We start from the raw sequence: 23,865 nt of genomic DNA, 5'->3' as shown, positions 1-23,865 counted from the left end.
ATTCCATTCCCAACCCCAAAGCATCCTCACTCCACAGGTATCTTTTGTTATTTTAGGTCTGGATTGATATAAACATATTTTCCATTTTCTTCTTTCTTTCTTTCCTTCCTCTCTCTCCCCCTTTCTACTTTTCTTCCCTTTTTACTTTTTGCTCTTACTTCTTTATGTAATACATTTGGAAGTGAATTTGTTATCCTTAATTCCCGTATTTCTTGTACCATCTTCATTTATTGATTCCATTCAAGCATTTTTTCAATACCCACAATAAGCTGGCAACATTCTAGGTGCTGAGAATACAGTCAAATACAGACAAATGCCCTAAGGAGAATAGAGTCTTTTTTTTTTTAGACGGAGTCTTGCTCTGTCGCCCAGGTTGGAGTGCAGTGGTGCGATCTTGGCTCACTGCAAGCTCCGCCTCCCGGGTTCATGCCATTCTCCTGCCTCAGCCTCCTGAGTAGCTACAGGCGCCCGCCACCACACACGGCTAATCTTTTGTATTTTAGGTAGAGATGGGGTTTCACCGTGTTAGCCAGGATGGTCTTGATCTCCTGACCTTGTGATCCGCCCGCCTCGGCCTCCCAAAGTGCTGGGATTACAGTCGTGAGCCAACGCACTGGGCAAGAATATAGTCTTAGTAGGAAGAAAAAGATAAGAATGTGATATGTAAGAAGTTGGTAAGTGCTAGGCATAAAAATAAAGCAGAACGTGGGAATAAGCAATAGCATGAGTATACGATTTTATTTTATTTTATTTTATTTTATTTTATTTTATTATTTTTTGAGATGGAGTCTCACTCTTGTTGCCCAGGCTGGAGTGCAATGGCACAATCTCAGCTCACTGCAACCTCCGCCTCCCGGGTTCAAGTGATTCTCCTTCCTCAGCCTCCTAAGTAGCTGGGATTACAGGTGCCTGCCACCACGCCTACCTAATTTTTTGTATCTTTAGTAGAGACGGGGTTTCAACATGTTGGTCAGGCTGGTCTCTAACTCCTGACCTCGTGATCCGCCGGCCTCGGCCTCCCAAAGTGCTGTGATTACAGGTGTGAGCCACCATACAATTTTAATACTCTGGTCAGTATTAGGCCACATGAAGACGATATTTCAGCAAAGATTTTAAGAGGCAGGGGAGAAAGCTATGCAGGGCACTGAGGATCACTGTAAGTCTTTTGGTTCAACAAATTCTTAACAGTTTACTACCATTATTCCTCCTTATATATTTGAGAATTATACATTTGAGAATTTTGTACTTCAGCCTGGGTGACAGAGCCAGATACTGTCTCAAAATATATCACCCAGGTTGGAGTGCAGTGGCGTGATCTAGGCATACTGCAAACCCCCTCCTGGGTTCAAGCCATCTTCCCACCTCTGCCACCCAGTAGTTGGGACTACAGGCGAGTGCCACCACACCCAGCTAAGCTTTGTATTTTTTGTAGAGATGAAGTTTTGCCATGTTGCCCAGGCTGGTCTCGAACTCCTGGGTTCAAAACGATCTGCCCGCCTAGACCTCTCAAAGTGCTGGGATTACAGGTGTAAGCCACCTCACCTGGCCTATTTTTACATATTTTCAAATGTTGATATTCTACTTCATTAATCCTGATTCATGGTAAAAAATGTTCAGCTGATGCCACTCTTTGTGTAGTCTGTGGATTTCTATAGGTGTCTGTTTACTTTTGTGGGCAGTCCATAGGATGTCAGTTTATTCCAATTAGAAAGGTTTAAGCCTAAGGAGGCACTAAAGCCTGAGCCTTAGTCTGCGTTACTCCTGGCGAATTCAAGGAGGGGGAGGTGATCTGCCCAGGAAGAGAGGTTTTATGGTGCAGTGAAGTAAGTCCACGCTCTTCTGTTCCTTTGCAGTATCTGGATGACTATAGGCCCCCACCTATCTTCCTTTATCTCCTCCTGGTTTTGATTTCTACAGCTTTTTTTTTTTTTTTTTTTTTTCCTGTAAACTTAGGACCTAGAGAGATACGAGGAGAGAATGAAATGCTGAAGCACTGCCTGCTAGGCCATTGATCCCGGGAGAGAGAAAAGAGCCAAACTCAAAGCTCTTTTGCTAGCTATTGTCCTCAGAAGGAAGCCTAGTCTTCCAGTCCTGTGCCCCATGATATGGCTTTCCACATGTAAACAAAGTCTCTAACACTCTGACTCCCACCATGTCCCCTCCTCTATTTTTGTACTTTCTTTTCACATTATTGCCACAAACCGATACCATGCTAGTTTGCTGTTCTACCCAGGGCTCTCCCTTTCACTCTTCGGACCTCTGCCAAAGGACTTCCCCTTTCATTAGCTCCCGCAACGTTCTGGTTAGTTTCAGGAAGGATACTCTAATTGACGACTTCACAGGTGCATTGTATTTTTCATCTTACTTGCCCCCTCACCAGCAGTTGAAAGTACTGGCATCTTTCTTGTGGAAAGTGTCTTCTCCATGAGAAGACTCTCACCTTTCTCTCTGGCCTAGCACCTTTACTCTTCTTTCTCTTTCCTATCCAGGCCCCTACAAACCATATTTCATACCATATTGAGAATGTTTTCCTAAACTACAAATATGCCCCTGACTCTTTTCCCTTGGAAAGTCACATACATCAAGAATCTAAAACATCAAGTCCAAACTCCTAAATTGAAGCATTCTCTTCTCAGTACTACTCCATGATTTAGCCAAGTTACTTTTAGTTATTCAGATAACGTTTGTTTTCTCTAATCCTTTATGTAGGATGACCTCTCATCGAGAATGCACCATCCAAGTGACCAAAGTCCCCAGCACTCCCGCTACATCTACCTACATGCTAGTCTTTCTCAAATACCAGATTTCATTCAGATTTCACCTCTTCTAGAAAGCTTTCCTTGACCTCATGGATCACCTGAGGTTAGGAATTCGAGACCAATCTGGTCAACATGGCAAAACCCAGTCTCTACTAAAAATACAGAAATTAGCCAAGTGTGGTGGCACGTGCCTGTAATCCCAGCTACTTGGCAGGCTGAGGCAGGAGAATCACTTGAACCCAGGAGACTGAGGTTACAGTTAGCCTAGATCATGCCATTGCACTCCAGCCTGGGTAACAAGAATGAAACTCCGTATCAAAAAAAAAAAAAAAAAAAAAAAAAAAAAAGAGAGAGAGAGAGAAAGAAAGAAAGAGAAGAGAAAGGAAAGAAAGACTTTCCTTGACCTCTCCAGGCAGATTTACCCCCACTTACTCACATGTCACAATAACATATTTTCTGACCTATATTTTTATACTCTCTATCTAACTCTAAATTTTTTCCAGTCTCTTTTCTCAAACAGACTCTAAATTCTAAGGGTAGATTTGTTTCCAGTTCATCTTGTATTTAACAAGTAGTAATAACTGTATAAAGTTTAGTGAGTGAGTGAGTGAATGAATGAATGGATAGATCCTTTAGGTTCCTAAGGTTCTATTATTGTATCATCTCCATGACTGGTATTCTATACCCCAGGAAAATCCAAACAATCATAACCTCTCATTTCAGAGATGGTCTAATGGCAGTTGTGCTTCTAGACTGTGTTTCTAAACCCCTTCGAGAGAGGAACTGCTACCATTCTGCTCTCTGATTTATTCTTTTTTTATTTTTTTGAGACAGAGTCACTCTCTCTTGCCCAGGTTGGAGTGCAGTGGCAGGATCTCAGCTCACTGCAACCTCCACCTCCCGGTTTCAAGCGATTCTCCTGCCTCAGCCTCTCGAGTAGCTAGGATTACAGATGCCCATGCCTGGCTATTTTTTGTATTTTTAGTAGAGACGGGGTTTCACCATGTTGGCCAGGCTGGTTTCAAATTCCTGACCTCAGGTGATTCACTCGCCTCGGCCTCCCAAAGGCCTGGGATTAGAGGCGGTGAGCCACCGCGCCTGGCCCTTCGTCTCTCATATATTCTTCTGGTCCCTCAAAGAACACCTCCAATATAGAAGCCAATGAGTTTTAATTGAATGAGTGAACTCACGCATTAATGTTTGCTTGAATGGCAGATTCTGCTCTCAGGGTGCACCCATGGATTGCTCCGTTTTAATGGACGACTCTCCCCACAAGGGTGAATAAAGAGTCCAGAACTAGGTACGTGAATCCTGAGCCTCTAAAAGAATATTTATTTCTTTTGTGTCATCCTCAAAATATGATGATTAAGTCTTTTTTGTTTGTTTGCTTTGTTTTGTTTTGTTTTGAGACAGAGTCTCACTGGGTCACCCAAGTTGCAGTGTAGTAGCATGATCTTGGCAATAAGCCTGTGTTTAATTCATGATAAATCTATCCTCTCGCATAAAGTGTCAGCTTAGGCTGTCATGGTTTAATGACTTACTGTTACATAAAAAGTAATATATACATTACTGAAAACTTACTTCATAAAAAGCCACTAAAATGTACCAAGAAGATCTGCAAAACATTTTTATGCAAGAGGACAAATTTCATCTAATATTCCTCATCAAGGTGAATCCTGAACTAAATCAGATATTTAATTTTGGTTCAAGTAAAGGACATAAAAATTGGAAAGGAAAAAGTAAAACTCTCTCAACATTTGAAGTATATTAAATATTTTCAAGTTGATATATAGATACGAACCAGTCCTGATCAAAATTCCAATAGGTTGGCAGAAATTACGTGATTTTAAAGTTTTACGGAAATGCAAAGAACCTAGTAACATGGGAACTTTCAATAACGCAACACTAATTAGGACCACATGGGATTGGTAAAAGGACACAAATTGATCAGGGGAATATAATGAACAATTCAGACATAAGCCAACACATATACAGTCACCCGATTTTCAACAAAGGTGCCAATAAAATTTAGTGGGGAAAAAGTATTTTCAGTAAATGGTACTAGAGCCACTGGACATCTGCATGGAGTCGAGGTCAGGGGGTGGGAAGGAGCCTTGACACCCTACCTCATATCATACATAAAATTCAAGATGGATTATAGACCAAAATGTGAAAGCCAAAACAACAAATCTACTAGAAAAAAAAAAAAAAACTGAAGAGAATTATCTTCATGGCCTTGGCCTAGATAGGGGCAAAGACACTAAGGGTACAGGAAAAATTCGTTAAATTTGAACTTCATAAAAAATAAAAGCTTCTGTTCATCAGTCGATACCAGTAAGAAAGTAAAATGGAAAGCACAAGTTGCTGTCAAAAAATCAAAGGCATTAAAACAATATTTATTTTATTAGTTGAATAAAAGAATGGTCAACCACTCACCCTCCCTACCCCCATCAGTATTCACATTCTCTTGAAGAAGCCACCAGCGGGTACTGTGCATCCCCTCAGAGGTGAGCATAGTCTGTAACTAAGGGCTTCAAAATTTCAGGCACTCTGAACTCACTGACCAGCGTAAAAGGTTTCTTCATCAGGTAAACTCAAAGGTCACAACCTACCAACTTGTCTCCCAGCAATGGATCTGTTTTCTGAGCTGAGGACACAGTTGCAAGGAGTGGCAAAGGTAACAGATTTATACCACACACATACCCCTTATCCAGGGCATTCAGGAGAGAATGCAAGAACCAGCAGAGAGTTCAGCATCAACTCTGGGGCCACTGGGCCCTTGGTACTTTGTACCATGGCCTGGACTCCTTTCCTCCTCCTCCTGCTTCTTACTCACTGCCCAGGTTCATGGGGATTTCACAGACTGGGCTTTGGAGTGATTCCTCTGCCCTGGTTTCTCATTCCTAAAATAGCTGTTTTCTTTTCTTTCTTTCTTTTTTTTTTTTTTTTTTTTTGAGACAGGGTTTTGCTCTTGTTGCCCAGGCTGGGGTGCAACGGCGCAATCTTGGCTCACTGCAACCTCTGCCTCCCAGGTTCAAGTGATTCCCCTGCCTCAGCCTCCCGAGTTGGAATTACAGGGGCCTGCCACCGCGCCCAGCTAATTTTTGAATTTTTAGTAGAGACGGGTTTTCACCATGTTGGCTAGGCTGGTCTTGAACCCCTGACCTCAGGTGATCCACCCACCTCGGCCTTCCAAAGTGCTGGGATTACAGGCGTGACCACCGTGCCCGGATGTTTTCATTTCAGAGTACAATTCACAGGTTATGATGACATAGGAAGCCTAACTGACCATGTCATTAGGAAGGACCTTTACTCTCACCTGTGGCTTCACACTGGCGGAGTCAACAGTAGTAACTACCCATACTGGTTCCAGCAGAAGCCTGAACAAGTCCCAGTACACTGACTTATGAGACATACAGGAAATACTCATAGACCCCCTCCTGGTTCTGAAGCTCCCTCCATGGGGACAAAGCTGTCCTCACCCTCTTGGGAAATCAGTCTGAGGTTGCTGAATATTATTGTGGGCTGTACAAGTTACTGGTAGTAGTAGTTAGTAGGTTTGTTATACAAGTAGTATGTGTTAGCAATTATGAATCTATGTAATGTGCTCTCTAGAATTGAGCAAATAAGAAAATATAGTGTGGTTAATGGGAGCTAGTTTTCTCATTTTCTCACTAAAAGACAATATATAATATGAAAAAGCAGAAGGCCAGAATGAATCCAGGAGTGTTAGGATTATATAGGGGATATCAGTATAACCTCTTTCAATAGATACTTATAGAAATACTATACACACATACACACAGTATACATGAGAATCCAATGACAGGGTTCTTTTACAAGGCCAAGTACAGAATATAAAAATTTGCAATATAAAGGTTATGTTATTACCACCAGGAAGTGAATGTAGACACTAGAACCTAGAAGGGAAGTTTCCTGGCTTCTCTTGAGCGTTTTGGTTCTTCCAAACCAAAGAAGTTCTAGGTATAGTTATATCCTGAGACCAGAACACCAAGTCCTGACTCAGGCTTCTAAGGAGCATATTATGCACATTTCATGCTGTACTTACCCTATTGTAGGAGCTATCACGGTTCATTTAAATTGCCAATTTACCAATGTAGACATGGCTATATGCCCCAAGAATGGCATACTGACTGGTTTAGTAGATTGAATTATTAGCTCCAAACATTACTCCTACCTGTGTCTGTGTATGTTTGTCATGTGACTTATCCCCCTTGACTTTGTGCTTGGCCCTGTACTCACTTTGGGTAATGGAACATTTGTGGACCTTATACAAGCTTAAGCTTAAACATTCTGGCACCATTTGGTTTGCCCTCTTTTGCTACTCTCATTACTAGGATCTTTTCCTGGATAGCTTTTGGCGCTTCAGGCTGGGTTTCCAAATAAACACCTGTGAGTAAAAATGCTGGTATTTGTGATTGTTACACGGCAATATATGAATGATACATCTATCATAAAGCAGACACTCGATGTTGGTGTGGTGAGTGAACACACACAGGCACAATTGTATGTATGTAGATCCCTCTCCTGCAGAGGGCAGTCATCAATATCACCAACTTAACTAAGAGGGGAAGAGTCTTATTTGGTGCAGTCTCTCTAATTCCAAGAGCAGTGGAGAAGTCTAACACCAGGGCAGTGAGCATGAGCATCTGAACAATCCTTCCTTTTATGCTGGCCCTGACGCATCCTAACAGGCAAAGAAACCTGAAAGTGCCTCCCTGGAGGCAGCTGGGAGAGTGATGAGAGATTTTGCTACGTGGGTGATTTATTTATATCCTTCTATTGCTAAGATGGATATGTTTATTTAAAATTGGAAACGACTGCTGTAATTAAAGCATTGAATAAAACTAAAACTAAAATTTTTAATTAAGAATTTAAAATGTATATATTCTCCAACATCCTATCTGTCAAAGAAAATTACAGGTGGGTATTAAATTGTCAGATAAAAGAAAAACTTTCAGAGCAAAGGAAAGAAATGAATATTTCTAATCTCCAAGCATTACATGTATATTTTCTCTAATTCTACCATTTGGCTACATTTTTAAGGTGCCCTAAAATTTGATTTTTTTTTTTAAATTTTCTTTTGCTTTCCAATTCTCATTATTGCCCATGAAGTCCCATCTTTAATTTTTTTAACAACAAAATATTAGGAGAAAATTAATCATCATTTAATCTATTTATTTTTATTTATTTATTTTTGAGATGGGGTCTTGCTCTGTCATCCAGGGTGGAGTGCAGTGGCACAATCATGGCTCATTGCAGCCTCTACCTCTGGAGCTCAAGTGATCCTCTCACCTCAGCCTGCCAGGTAGCTGGGACTACAGGTGTGTACCACCACACCTGGTTCAGTTTTTAAAATTTGTGTAGAGATGGGGTCTCACTGTGTTGCTGAGGCTGGTCTCAAACTGCTAGGCCCAAGCAATCCTCCCACCTCAGCCTCCCAACATGCTGGGATTATAGGTGTGAGCAATAATCATTTAATCTAAAATTCTCTCAGATGAGTAGGTATGGGAACATTTTTAAAAAATACTATTAAAATAATAATATAATCTAAAACCCTCATTTCACAAATATATCTGAGGCCCAAATTTTCCTCCATCCATCCATACATTCATCAATTCATTCACTCAACCATCAAACATTTATATTTTTGTTTTTTTTGGACACAGAGTCTTGCTCTGTCACCCAGGCTGGAGTGCATTGGCGCGACCTCTGCTCACTGCAGCCTCTGCCTCCCAGGTTCAAGCGATTCTCCTGCCTCAGTCTCCCATGTAACTGGGACTACGGGTGCATGCCACCACGCCTGGCAACTTTGTTTTTAATTTTTAGTAGAGACGGGGTTTCGCCATGTTAGACAAGATGGCCTCGATCTCCTGACCTCGTGATCCGCCCACCTCTGCCTCTCAAAGGGCTGGGATTACAGGTGTGAGCCACCACAGCTGGCCCATCAAGCATTTATTAAGGGCCCATTCTGGGTGACCTATTATGTGAGGTTGGACTGTGACGGTATAAATACAGGACAAACGAGAAGGGTTCCTTCTGTCAAGGATAGCACACTCGAAGATACTAGGAATAAAATGGAAACTTCTATGCTAATTACTATTACAGAGAATTACCAGATTTTTGAAAGCTCAACTAATAAAGCAACCACCCTTTTCTGGATATATCAAGAAAGTGTCTGCCTTGGATGTGGGGTCTTAGAAAAAGAGTAAGTATGGAGGGAATGAGGTCATCTCCAACAGAGGAACTGTGTGATGGTATGGACTACATATTTCTGTCACCCCCAAAATTCTTAGATTGAAACCCTAACCCCCCAATGTGACTGTATTTGGAGGTAGAGCCTTTGTGAAATAATTAGGTTTAGAAGAGGACATGAGAGTGGAGCCCTCATGATAGGATTAGTGTCCTTATAAGAAGAAAAGGAGACTAGAGCTTTCTGCCATGCGAGGCTACAGAGAAAGGTGCCATCTACAAGCCAGAAAGTGGACCCTCACCAAGAACCAAATCTGCAGGCACCTTAATCTTAGACTTCCCAGCCTCCAGAGCTATGAGAAATAAAAGTCTGTTGTTTAAGCCACCCAGTCTTTGCTATTTTTCTTATAGCAGCCTGAACTAAGACAGCCTAGCAAACACAGGAAAGGAAGTTATAAAAGGGCACCCATGGGCTGGGCGCAGTGGCTCATGCCTATAATCTCAGCACTTTAGGAGGCCGAGGCAGGCAGATCACTTGAGGCCAAGGAGTTCGAAACCAGCCTGGCCAACATGGTGAAACTCCGTCTCTACGAAAAATACAAAAATGAGCCGGGGATGGTGGTGGGAGCCTTAATCCCAGCTACTCAGGAGGCTGAGGCAGGAGAATAGCTTTAGCCCAGGAGGTGGAGGTTGCAGTGAGCTGAGATTGCTCCACTGCACACCAGCCTAGGTGATCGATTGAGACTCTGTCTCCTAAAAAAAAAAAAAAAAAAAAAAAAAAAGGGCACCAATGCCTGTGTGTTGAGTGACCAATTGTGTTGAGCCATAGAGGAAAGATGTAGGCACTAGTGACTTGTCCATTATCAGGGATGACACACTTCTTTTTCTTGATAGCTATTCTGTCCTCTCTCAGACATTTTTCTTTTTTTTTTTTTTTTAACACTGCTGTCACCCAGGCAAGAGTGCAGTAGTGCAAACATGCTCATTGCAGCCTAAACCTCCTGGGCTCAAATCTCCCACCTAAGCTCCCAAGCAGCTGGGACCAAAGGCGTGTGCCACTATGCTTGGCTATGTTTTTTTTTTTTTTTTTAATGTTTTGTATAGATGGGGTCTGCCTATGTTACCCAGGGTGGTCCTGAACTCCTGGCCTCAAATGATCCTTCTGCCTTGGCCTCCCAAAGTGCTGGGATTACAGGCGTGAGCGGCCTCACCTGGCCCCTCTCCCAAACTTTCTTTTGAGGTTAAATAATGTAAAAAGGAAGAGTGTGTAGAACAAAAGTCATAGCCAATGTAAAAAAAAAAAAAAGTTTAAAACAAAAATTATCCATATCTCACTACTTAAAGATAACCATTACATATATTTTGACAACATATACCCTTCCAGATTTCTGCATTTGCTATGTGAGATGTTAGTTGAGGTGGGACAGGGGAAGGGGTTAAGGGAGGAGGCAAGGAAAGAGGGGTCAGACTGCAATTTATCTTATGATCCGTTTTTCCATTTAGTAATACACAATCAACATCTCTGCATGTTTTCAAGTATTTAAAGCTACTTAGATCATTACTTATTCATAGTATTACAGGGGATTCTGTATTTTCTCCATTATAAACTACATGTTGTGGAACTTCTTTCAAACTACATCTATTCATACAGCAAGTCATTTACTTTGTAAAAATTCCTAAACTTAAATATCTGGTTCAAAACAAGTATGCAAAATTTTATACAGATTTTATTTACCATAGAACTATGGCTACAAATTAAATGAAAATAATAGTAATAAATTATAATAATACAGGAGTCACTTCACAGATGTTTCCAGTCACAAAGCAAGGCTTTTCCTGCTTTGTACTGAAGTTGAAATCCCCCCAAAGTGCATAAAGGCTGATACATCCTTTCTAGGGTACCATTTGCACCCTGTAGATGAACCCTGATGTGGCCAACTGACCTGCCGACAGTAGTACAGTCTAGATGTCTTTTATTAAAATAATAGATAATAGAGTAATCCACAAACTAGCACCTTACACACAAACACACAGAGCAAGAGCTCCTGAGGTGCAGAGCCTACAGGAAACCTTATCAAAAGCTCTGATGGCTCCTGTGGATGAGCACCTTTAGGAGGGGCTGCTATTGTCTTAAGTCAGAACAGAGATAGTTTGTCCTCTCCGTTTCAAATGCTCCAGATTTCCCTTCCCTGTCTTGGTCTCCCAGAGCCTAATGTCTGTGCTGGACTAGCAGTTAGTCTTTGGCTATGTGTCTGTATTTTCTATTTAAAGTACTCTAGGCTGGGCGCAGTAGCTCACACCTGTAATTCCAGCACTTTAGGAGGCCGGAGTGGGTGGATCACGAGGTCAGGAGTTAGAGACCAGCCTGATCAATATGGTGAAACCCCATCTCTACTAAAGATCAAAAAATTAGCTGGGCGTGGTGGCACACGCCTGTAATCCCAGCTACTCAGGAGGCTGAGGCAGGAGAATTGCTTGAACCTGGGAAGTAGAGGTTGCAGTAAGCTGAGATCACACCACTGCACTCCAGCCTGGGCAACAGGGCGAGACTCCATCTCAAAAAACAAACACTAAAAAAACATTAACCAGGGGTGACGGCGAGGCCTGTAATCCCAGCTACTCAGGAGGCTGAGGCAGGAGAATCACATGAACCCAGGAGGCAGAGGTTGCAGTGAGCTGAGATTGCACCACTGCACTCCAGCCTGGGCGACAGAGGGAGACTCCATCTAATAAAATAAAATAAAATAAAATACTCTAAAGTAAATTATTTAAATAATTCTCATCTTAAGCAAGCAGTTTATTCAGCATGAGGTTCCAAGTAAATAACTTCAAATCAGATGGTCATGAATATAACTTCTTTAGTCATTCAAAACACTCAGATAAACAAGACGGGTAGGCCGGGCGCGGTGGCTCAAGCCTGTAATCCCAGCACTTTGGGAGGCTGAGACGGGCGGATCACGAGGTCAGGAGATCGAGACCATCCTGGCTAACACGGTGAAACCCCGTCTCTACTAAAAAAACAAATACAAAAAACTAGCCAGGCGTGGTGGCGGGCGCCTGTAGTCCCAGCTACTAGGGAGGCTGAGGCGGGAGAATGGCGTAAACCTGGGAGGCGGAGCTTGCAGTGAGCTGACATCCGGCCACTGCACTCCAGCCTGGGCGACAGAGCGAGACTCCGTCTCAAAACAAAAAACAAAAAACAAAAACAAAAAACAAAAAAACAAGACGGGTAACACTGAAATGACATACAGACAATGCAGTGGATTTTCGACAATAACTACAAAAAGGACTGAATAAAAAGACAAATAACGAATGTGGGCTTGCCTAGGAAATAGAGTCAAAAAAGTTAATGTCAAATAGGAATGTCAAAAAAGTTAAATGAATGAGAGGGGTACTACAATCCTCCACCCCAGGAAACCACAGCAAGGTGCTGTGGATCCTCTCTGAAGCCTGAAGTTCAGGTGGTCCGTATTTTAGGTACCCTGGACACTTGCTCATAGGTCCTGCAAGAGGTTACAGCAGCTGTTCCATCCCACAGGGCAAAGTCAGAGCTCACAGCCACCTAGGCCTCCCCATGACAACGGAGTTGCTCTCTGGGACAAAGACCAGAATAGGAGGAGGGAGAGATAAAAGGCTCAGATTTGCATAATGTGTCCCACAAATACCTAACCTTGTTGCAAAGAGGTGAGGAGGGCATAAAAGAACTATTAGAGAGTCCAACACTAGCTGTGAGGCCAATAGGCCCTTGGAACTTCAGCACCATGGTCTAGATTCTTCTCCTCCTCCTCACTCTGTCACTGCCCAGGTTAATGGAGATTTCAGATCAGCCTTTAGAATGATTCTTCTCCCTTCTTTTGGGAGAAAGTGGGTCTAGGAAAAATAGAATGCAAATATTTTTCCAATCCATAGGGAACAACAGGAGGTATACTAGGTGAAGAGTTTATGGTCGAACATTTTTTGCAAAAAAAACCTCTCTAAGATGTAATTTTGACTGATAATAGCAAAGAAAACAAGTTCCTTATTTTATATAAAAATTTTTTCAAAACAATGCAAGTTTACTACACAAAATCTGGATTTCTTTACTATTATTATTATTATTATTATTTTAACATATGGTCTTGCTTTGTCATTCAGGCTGGAGTGCAGTGGCACAATCACTGCTCACTGCAGCCTTGACCTCGCAGGTTCAAGCTATCCTCCCACCTCAGTCTCCAAAGTGACTGGGAACATAGGTGTGTGCCACCACACTTGGCTAATTTTTTTAATATTATTTTCTGTACAGCCTGGATCTCCCTGTGTTGCTCAGGCTGGTCTTGAATTTCTGGGCTCAAGCGATCCTTCCTCCTCAGCCTCCCAAAATGCCGGAATTATAGGCACGAGCCACCATGCCTGACCTAGTATTTTTTTCAAGGAGCATATTTAACTGCCCTGTAAAGACCCAATAGTTCAGAAGTTAGATGTTAACAATTTTAGTCTCTTTTCCTTCTTTTATTTTTATTTATTTATTTATTTATTTATTTATTTATTTATTTATTTATTTATTTATTTATTTTGAGACAGAGTCTCACTCTGTTACCCAGGCTAGAGTGCAGCCGCACCATCTTGGCTCACTGCAAACTCTGCCTTCTAGGGGGTCAAGCAATTCTGCCTCAGCCTCCTGAGCAGCTGGGAGTACAGGCATCTGCCACCACACCTACTAATTTTTGTATTTTTAGTAGAGACAGGGTTTCACCATGTTGGCCAGGCTGGTCTTGAACTCCTGAGCTCAAGTGATTTGCCCCTCCTCGGCCTTCCAAAGTGCTGGGATTACAGGCGTGAGCCCCCGCGCCTGGCTGTTCTTTCACCATAGTTCAGATCACAATGTATACAAATTTTTTTCCTGCTAGTTCTCTTTCACATTACCGCAATCTATTTCTTTAAAGATATTGTGCAGCTATTTCAGCAGGCACAGTGGTTCATGCCTGGAATCCCAGCACTTTGGGAGGCAGAGGCAGACTGACCACTTGAGGCCAACAAGTCTGAGACCAGCCTGGGCAATGTGGTGAAACCCCATCTCTACTAAAACTACAAAAAAAATAATTAGCTGGGTGTGGGGACCTGCGGCTATAATCCCAGCTCCTCAGGAGGCTGAGGCAGGAGAATCACTTGACTGCGGGAAGCAGAGGTTGCCGTGAGCCGAGACAGTGCCACCGCACTCCAGCCTGGGTGACAGAGTGAGTGAGGCTCCGTCTCAAAAAAAAAAACTAAATCAAAACAACAACAACGAAAAACAACAAAAAAAAAAGTATATTGTGCAGCTATTAAATGAAAAGTACAAAATTCTTCAGTTTCCAGGCATTTAAAATTATTTCTGGTTGGGCCCGGTGGCTCATGCCTATAATCCCAGCACTTTGGGAGGCCGAGGCAGGCAGATCACCTGTGGTTAGGAGTTTGAGACCAGCCTGACCAACATGGAGATACCCCATCTCTACCAAAAAAAAAAAAAATTATTTCTACTTTACATTTACGTTAGTACAACCAAAGTATTGATGAATTATCTTACATACTCTTTTTTGGATATATACATAAACATTAATTATGTAAATTTGTATTGGATATGTTAAAAGCATCCTATGAGGCCAGCAGTGGCTCACACCTGTAATCCCAGCACTTTGGGAGGCCGAGGCAGGTGGACACCTGAAGTCAGGAGTTTGAGACCAGCCTGGCCAACATGGTGAAACCCTGTCTCTACTAAAAATACAAAACATTAGCCGGGCATGGTGGCAGGTGCCTGTAATCCTAGCTACTTGGGAGGCTGAGGCAGAGGAACTGCTTTAACCCAGGAGGCGGAGGTTGCAGTGAGCCGAGATTGTGCCACTGAATGCCAGCCTGGGTGACAGAGTGAGACTCTGTCTCAAAAAAAAAAAAGCGTCCTATGAAAAAATATGAAATTATTACCTTTTTACTCATATATTGAAATAACTTCCAAAAAGGCTTATGCCAATTGAAACTCCTCTTAATACATCCTCACTGACAGTAAACATTACAATTTATATAATATTCATCAATACGCTACCACTGCTTTAATTTCCATTTTTGTTTTTGCTATGGAGACAGAATATTTTGCATTTATTTACTAATCAGCTATATTTATTCTTTGTGAAATGGACAGGGAATTTTTCTTTACAACAATTTAACAATAGTGCATTAGAGCTTTTTCTTAGTAATCTTTTTTTTTTTTTTTTAGATGGAGTCTGGCCATGTCGCCCAGGCTGGAGTGCAATGGCACAATCTCAGCTCACTGCAACCTCCACCTCCTGGGTTCCAATAATTCTCCTGCCTCAGCCTCCCAAGTAGCTGGGATTACAGGTGCCCACCACCATCATGCCCAGCTAATTTTTGTATTTTTAGTAGAGATGGGGTTTCACCATGTTGGCCAGGCTGGTCTCAAACTCCTGACCTCGTGATCTGCCCACCTTGGCCTGCCAAAGTGTTGGGATTACAGGCGGGAGCCAACACTCCCGGTCCCCAATTTTTCTTAGTAATCTTTGGAAACACTTCAGAAATATTTTTAATTAGCCCTTTCATAATCTCAGGCTATAATTTTCCTGTTTATATGCCATAACATGTGAACATGTTACACTGTCAAAAAAAAAGCAAGGTGCAGAAGACTGCGCATAATATAAATCAGTTATTAAAAGAAAAAAATTAGAAACTATCTGAAAGGCTAAAAAAAGAATCTGAGTTGTTACATTTTTTGATGTTTGAATAATGTGAATATACTATATACTCAATGTTTTAAAATAAATGAACTTCAAAAAGAATCCTCTCAAAATGGTGTCAGCCACAGTGGCACACCAGAGAGTGGGAAGGTAACACAATGACCATTAACTAAGTTTTAGCTGCCTTCCTTGTGTCATAAAAACTTCTAATGTTCCATTTTCCCTGTGGTAACCTCCAAGATGGCCCCCAGTGATTCTCCACCCTCTGGTATTCCTATCTATATATGGTCATTCCCACATAGCATCAGGGTTGCTCTGGGTGTATACAAGAGTATACAACAGAGTGAAGTTATTTTACCTCCAAGGCTCTTATAAAAAACACTGCAATGCCTTCCTTGTTCTCTCTTGGATCACTCATTCTGTAGGAAGCCAGCTGACATGTCATGAGGACCATATGACAAGGAACAGAGGGAGGCCTCCTGCCAATACCTAAGTGAGTTTGAAAGCCCCAGTCAAGCCTTCAGATGATACAGCCCCAGTCAACAACTACAACCTCATGAAAGAAGCTGAGACAGAACCACTCAGTTAAGTGACCCCAAATTCCTGACCCTTGGAAACCATGAGATAACAAATGGTGGTTGTTTTAGTTGGTAAGTTTGCAGTAATATACAGCAATAGGTAACTAATACAGATTTTAGTACCCGGAAGGGAGGTGCTGGTGTAATACCTAACATGTAGGAGTGGCTTTGAAACTAGGCAGTGGGCAGAAGCTAAAAAACCTTCAAGGAGATTGTTAGTGCAAGCCTTAGTAGAAAACTGGACTCTGAGAAGGCTCTGGTGTAGCTTCACATGAAGTGAGGAACATGTTATTAGAAAATTGAGCAAGGGGTTATGTAGTTATGTAGTGGCAGAAAGTTTAGTGACTATCACCTAGTCAGGTGAAAGTAGAAAATGTACCTGAATCATCTACTTGAGATTTCCAGCCAGAATGCTGAAAGTGCTGACTGGTTTCTTCTAGCTGCTTATAGTAAAATCTGAGGGGAGAGAAATAAGCTAAGGGAAGAAGTGTTAAACAAAAAAGAGCCAACAGCCAGTACTTGCTGGTTGTGAAAATTCCCAGTCTTTCCAGATGGCAAAAGATGCTAAAATTAACTGCTCCCAAGCAAAGGTTATATCCAGGTCACCAAAGAAAGGTGCAGAAATATGAAAGATAAGGGTAAAAATCCTTCTGTTTTTTTTGAGACGGAGTTTTGCTCGTCACCCAGGCTGGAGTGTAATGGCTTGATCTCGGCTCACAGCAACCTCTGCCTCCCAGGTTCAAGTGATTCTCTTGCCTCAGCCTCCCGAGTAGCTGGGATTACAGGTGTGTGCCACCATGCCCAGCAATTTTATTATTATTATTTTTTTACTAGAGATGGGGTTTCACCATGTTGGCCAGGCTGGTCTTGAACTCCTGACCTCAGGTGATCCACCAGCCTTGGCATCCCAAGGTGCTGGGATTACAAGTGTGAGCCACCACGCCTGGTCAGAGGGTAAAATCCTTTAAGGCTCTGAAAGATCAAAAATGATGCTTCAGAGTACAGTAGTCCCCCTTATCCGTGGTTTTACTTTCCATGGTTTCAGTTACCCACAGTCAATTGTGGTCCAAAAGTATTGAACGGAAAAGTCCAGAAATAAACAATTCATAGGTTTTATTTTATTTAGTTAGTTATCTAATGACAGGGTCTCACTGTCCCCCAGACTGGAGTGCAGTGGCATGATCTCAGTTCACTGCAACCTCTGCTCCTGGGGCTCAAGCAATCCTCCCACCTCAGTGTATTGAGTAGCTAAGATTACAAGTGCCCACCACCACACCCAGCTAACTTTTGTATTTTAGTAGAGATGGGGTTTCACCATGTTGGCCAGGCTGTTCTCAAACTCCTGACCTCAAATGATCTGCCTGCCTCGGCCTCCCAAAGTACTTGGATTAGAGGCGTGAGCCACCGCACTCAACCAACAATTCTTAGGTTTTAAATTGCATGCCATTCTGGTTAGTGTGATGAAATCTAGTGCAGTGGCACTGAGTTCCATTCAGGACATAAATCATCCCATTGACCAGCATCTCCATGCTGTGTATACTATGCTCCTGTGGTGTTATAATGTACATTGGTTTTGTCCACGGTTCATAACTCCCATAGCCCTTGTTACAGTCTTTTGTTGTAATGTTCGGTGTGTTAGGCCTCAGAGGCAGGCTTCTGACCTTCTGCCATCCTTTTACCTGCCCCCAGGCAGGACTCTAATCTTTCTGATTGTAGGTTCTAAGACCCTCCCAAGAGAGAATCCTGCCCTATACTCTAGCGGGAGAGAATGCTTAAGTCATGAAGCTTCCATAAAAACCCAGGAAGATTGGGTTCAGGGAGCTTCCAGTTAGCTGAAGAACACTTGGAAGTTCCTGGAGGGTGGCGCACTCAGGGAAGCCATGGAAGCTCCATGCCCCTTCCCATACACGTTGCCCTGTGTGTCTCTTCATCTGTATCTTTTGTAATATCCTTTATAATAAACCGGTAAACATGTTTCCTCAAGTTATGTGAGCTACTGCAGCAAAGTAATGAAACTCAAAGATGAGGTTGTAAGTCAGGCAGTAAGTTCAGGATACCTAGACTTGCGATTGGTGTCTGGGGACATGGGGGGCAGTCTTGGGGACCAAGACCCTCACCTGTAGGATCTGACACTAAGCTGTTCCAGGATTCCTGACACTCAGAGACTATGTGAGTTAATGTTTAAGCTATTAGTTTTGTGGTAATCTGTTATGCAGCAACAGATAACACATTCCCTTCCCTGTTTGCAAAGCACACAATCGCCCTCATCAAAAAACATGGAAAAATGGTACTAAGGTTGGACGTCTATGTTTATACACACCTATACACACATCCCTCAGACAGCTGTTCTGTCATTTCTGACATTGTCTCTTTCTACTGTTTTGGACTGTTTCAATCGCTGGATAGGATCAAGGAATAACCCTATCCCATTCACATCCAAAATTTTTCTAAGCCATTAGCCCACATACATGAATACAGGGGAAGATACAAATGAGTCTAAGTTATAACTCATAACCTAGAGCAGGGGTCAGCAAACCTTTTTCCATAAAGTGTCAGGTAGTAAATATTTTAGGGTTTGCTGGGTGTATATGGGTCTCTGGCTCTAACAATGTTTTGAAAATTTAAACTTAGCCTAAAAGCCACAGTTTGCCAATGCTTACCCTAAAGCTAAGAAAGACTTGTGTCTTAGTGGCAGTCTTGCCACACATTGATAATTATTCTCATTTCAATCTCATAACCAGGAAGGAAAGAGTCTAACAGGGCTAACCACTGAAATGGAATTTACTTTTTTTTTTCTTATTTATATGATGAATGCTTTTAAAAGACAAAATAACTCATTTATATAACATTTGGGTTTTGTTGACAGAGTCTCGCTTGGTTGCCCAGCTTGGAGTGCAGCAGGGCAATGTCGGCTCACCACAGCCTCCACCTCCCAGATTCAAGCGATTCTCCTGCCTCAGCCTCCCGAGTAGCTGGGATTACAGGCACACACCACCATGCCCAGCTAGTTTTTCTATTTTTAGTAGAAAATGGGGTTTCACCATATTGGCCAGGCTGGTCTAGAACTCCTGGCCTCAAATGACCCACCTGCCTTGGCCTCCTAAAGTGTTGAGATTACAGGTATGAGCCACTGTACCTGGCCAGCATCTGAAAGAATAAAAATCACTATGGGATTAAGTAAACTCAATGGTATTTAGAATTTATCATTCTTTTCTACAGATGTTATCATGAATAATTACGGTTGCAAAGTACATATAACTTTGTATGTTCCTGTATTTTGCATTATAGCCAAATAAAATTTTGTACTGCAATATCTCCTATAATCATTACTTTTGATAACTGAATACTGTTTGTAGTGGGCATATATTTAATAAATTCTCTTTCAGTTTGGTTTTCAAGTTTTTTTTTTTTTTTTTTTTTTTTTTTGAGGCAGCGTCTCTTGTCACCTAGTGGTACAATCATAACTCATTGCAGCCTTGACCTCCTGGACTCAAGCCCTCCCACCCCATCCTCTCAAGTAGCTGGTCAGACGACAGGTGCGCACCACACCTTTTTTTTTTTTTTTGAGACGCAGTTTCACTCTTGTTGCCCAGGCTGGATGGAGTGCAATGGCGCGATCTCAGTTCACTGGAACCTCCAACTCCTGGGTTCAAGTGATTCTCCTGCCTCAGTCTCCCGAGTAGCTGGGATTACAGGTGCCCGCCACTACACCTGGCTAATTTTTGTATTTTTAGTAGAGACGGGTTTTCACCATCTTGGCCAGGCTGGTCTCGAACTCTTGACCACATATGATCCACCCACCTTGGCCTCCCAAAGTGCTGGGATTACAGGCATGAGCCACCATGCCCAGCTGGTTTGAATCCCTTATTAAAGAAAAAAGAATTGGTCAGACATAGTAGCGCACACCTGCAATCCCAACACTTTGGGAGGCCAGGGCAAGAGGACTGTTTAAGCCCAGGCGTTCCAGACCAGCCTGGGCAACATAGCAGGACCCAGGAGTTCCAGACCAGCCTGGGCAACATAGCAGGACCCTGTCTCTACCAAAAAAAAAAAAAAAAAACCTCACAAAACAACAATGCTAAAGAAAGTGAACGAGATACAATGAAAAAAACATAAATAGAGAAAACAAAACGAAAGCAAACAGGGGGGATGCTTTTTGGAAAAAGTAAATCAGAAACATTGATAAACCAGGATGAATTAATGACAGGAAGAGGAAACACACTGTAATATTAGAAATGAGAAAGGAAGTGGGATTCTGAGTAGTTAAAACAATATCCTACCCCAAATTGAACTACTTTTGCTTCAGGAAAGGAAGGTTTCTAACAAGAAAGCTGTAAGTGCAACCAAGTTAAAAACTTGGGATAGTAAAGAAAATGACTGTCTTAATAGATGTTGTAAATTATAAAGCTAAATTATCTTTAGTCTAAAAAATGGAAATAGAAATTTTTGTTTTTGAGACAGAGCTTCGCTCGTTTCCCAGGCTGGATGCAACCTCCCAGGTACAAGTGATTATGTCTCAGCCTCCCAAGTAGCTCAGATAACCACGGCCGGCTAATTTTTTTGTTTTTAGTAGAGACAGGGTTTCATCATGTTAGGCTGGTCACAAACTCCTGACCTCAGGTCATCCACCCGCCTCGGCCTCCCACAGTGCTGGGATTGCAGGTGTGCGCCACCACGCCTGGCCCCCAATATGGAAACAGAAATTATTTAATCATACACTTATTACCTTTAATGGCAAATCATTTCTCATTAAAGCCAAGAACAAGAAAGCCCATTAACTCCATCTTAAATATTTAGAAGTTCTGGCTGCAGCAATAAGGCTAAAAATAAACACAAGTGGCAAAAAGGCAAAGATTATATAGTGGTACTAAATGAAAATTAAAAACTAAAAATAGGCTAGGCGTAGTGGCTCACTTTGGGAAATGAAGGTGGGCAGATCACTTGAGGCCAGGAGTTCGAGACCAGCCTGGCCAACATGATGAAACCTCATCTCTACAAAAAGTACAAAAATTAGCTGGGCGTGGTGGCACACGCCTGTAGTACTAGCTGCTCAGAAGAATCACCTGAACTCAGGGGGTGGATGTTGCAGGAACCTGGGATCGTGCCACTATACTCTAGCCTGGGCCACAGAGCAAGACTCTGTCTCAAAAAACAAAACAAACTAAAACATCCCATTTTACTTATGGTGCAAAGACAATACAGCAACAATACAGCAACAGCATTTTTTCACAAAACATTTTATTACTATAATTGATATTTTACTTATAATTTTGGCAACATTAATAAAATAATAAATTTCATCTGAAAGAACAAGCGAGCAAAATAGACAAGGAAATTCACAAAGGGTAATAACAAAATAGTAATCTTGACATATTCAATATATTTGTAAACAAAACAAAGTGACATTGCCTTAAAAATATATAGAGGTATCAATAGAAAAACAGAGAATGCTCCTGAAAGAACTCACTATATTAATTTTCATTTGGTTGCAGGCACAGAAATTGACTCGAGCTAGCTCAACTCTAAGACAGAAGCAAAGCCCTTGATGATGATCACTTTCCAGCTTTTTCATGAAAACCTAGGAAATTTAAATACAATGAAGAGGGAAGAAAGGAGTAGGGAGAGAGTAAAGTGCCTTTAAGAGGAAAAAGTAAAAGTTTGTTTTTTTTTAGGGGAGATCTCAATGTCAGTGGCATTTTAAGAGCCTTGAAGCTCAATGAACCAAAGGAAGTGTCAAACAATTAAGTGAGGTAGCAAGCCATGCAGGCCTAGGGGAAGGGCATTCTAAGAAAGACAATAGCATGTGCAAAGTCTTTGGATTGGGAAGAATGTGATTTGCTTAAGGAATAGCAAGGCCAGTGTGTCAAAATAGTGCATCATTGGGGAAAACAGTGGAGAAGCATGACAGAGAATGAAAGAAAGTACGGAGGTAGGCAAGGGCCAGATCACTGGAATCTATAGTTGGCAATTAATGACCATATGTACTCTTTAAGAGCATGCTTTAATGAAACAGCAAACAACAACAGTGTTGATAATACCAACCAATCACTAAACATACAACTAAAATATCTCATATTTTTACCATAGAAACAGAATATGGGAGGTAAGTATGAAAAGTCTGTAGATCTATTTATACACAGTATGAGTATCTACCTGAGACAAGAAAAACTGGCACAAACACACCCACTTGCACACACATACCCTTTCTTCAACTAAAGAAAGGACTCAGGCTGAAATTTTAGCAGAGTGTCTTAACCCAAGCAAAGTAACTGAAAAGACCTAGTAGTGTTCAAGGTGCAAATCAATCAAGTGAGCGTCAGGCAAATAAATACAACCACAAAATGTTGTAAAATATAGATATTATACTCACAACTTATTTGTTATCTGTACTGCCTTCTACTCTAGTTCTAAGAGGGATGCTAAGCTCTTAATTATCTCTTCCCAGATTTTTGTGAAAGATTAGGAAATTTAACTAGATTGAGGACAGAAAAAAGGAGTGGGGAGAGATAATGTACCTTTAAAAAGAAATCAAGGAAAAAGGGAAAGGTTTCTCCAGACCTATGTCTATAGCCAAGATGGCAGATTCCTTGACTGGTAAAGACAGGTTGCTGGGCACCTTAGTCGGGGGTGGAGGTACAAAGGATGGCACCAGAACACAACCAAGGAGACAACTCCGGGAGTCCACAGAGGCACCCAAGGCTGCTGATGTTCAGGAACCAATACTCAAAAGGTACTCCAGAATACTGTGAAACAGCCCCTGGGGAGAGTAAGGGAAAAAGGTTCACCCTTAGTACAGATTAGATAGGACAGATCAGATGAAGGACATTAACTCTAAGTCTTAACACTTACTGAATTAGGGAGACATTTCTTGCACACTGGTATGTATCAGTAAGACCCAAACAGCATTAGTGTCAATAAACTGGGAAACTACACATACAACAGAAGAACTGTAAGCTGCAATACATTCGTGTCCAAGGCAAGACATAAAAGTTGCAAGCTTCACATGTTCAATTAGGGTAAGATATATATGCACAGAAAAATATAAAGCCATTATGGGTTTAAATTTAGTCAGTCACCCTGGGCTATTTTTGTTCACTGTACCTACTGTTCTTGGACAGTCCTCATTCCAGCTGAACAGTGGGAAAACTAAATTTAGCCTAGTCCAGGAAATGGACAGACACCACTTGTTTGGCCCTTTTCAGTTAAAACTATGGGTCCAGTACAGTTCAAATTATAGATATCAGGGCTTCTTCCCCTTGGGAAACTTAACTTGCTTTACTGCTGTGGCTGAGAGGAATATGGCCAGTTCGTTCTCCACTAAGGGCTAGCCGGAAGGGAGAGGAGAGAGAATGAATCAATTTCACCTTTAGATCACAGAACAGGAAGTCAACTAGCACCAGGCACCATTCTATTATTAATTGTATTGCTATTTCATCTCAAACCAATGATATATGGTGGCTGTTTGATGTCTACAGGGGCCCCTCACCAAACAAAAGCATTTTACTTTGAATGGTTTGGCTTCCTTGGATGTTTCTGGGTTAGATAAAGATACTCTGAAGCAGTGTTCCTTTTGACCTGGCCCCAAGACCAGAATGAATGTGTGCCTATCCTTCA

General features: G+C 41.8%; 2 protein-coding genes and 2 gene segments (V, D, J or C); all 4 read left to right on the top strand.

Moving 5' to 3' along the window:
- LOC104671035 overlaps positions 1-23,865 on the top strand; it is a 724,295-nt gene that overhangs the window by 230,648 nt on the left and 469,782 nt on the right.
- LOC104672491 (immunoglobulin lambda-1 light chain-like) overlaps positions 1-23,865 on the top strand; it is a 605,026-nt gene that overhangs the window by 127,825 nt on the left and 453,336 nt on the right. The window lies entirely within an intron of this gene.
- LOC104674970 (immunoglobulin lambda-1 light chain-like) overlaps positions 1-23,865 on the top strand; it is a 651,096-nt gene that overhangs the window by 179,257 nt on the left and 447,974 nt on the right. The gene's annotated exons all lie outside the window — the stretch shown is intronic.
- Positions 1-23,865, top strand: part of LOC104674967 — a 611,567-nt gene that overhangs the window by 145,331 nt on the left and 442,371 nt on the right.

This window comes from Rhinopithecus roxellana, chromosome 13, assembly GCF_007565055.1.
Source record: "Rhinopithecus roxellana isolate Shanxi Qingling chromosome 13, ASM756505v1, whole genome shotgun sequence".
In the NCBI taxonomy this organism is placed as follows: Eukaryota; Metazoa; Chordata; class Mammalia; order Primates; family Cercopithecidae; genus Rhinopithecus; species Rhinopithecus roxellana.
Note: the sequence above shows the minus strand (reverse complement) of the source record. Positions and strands in the feature narration are given on the sequence as shown.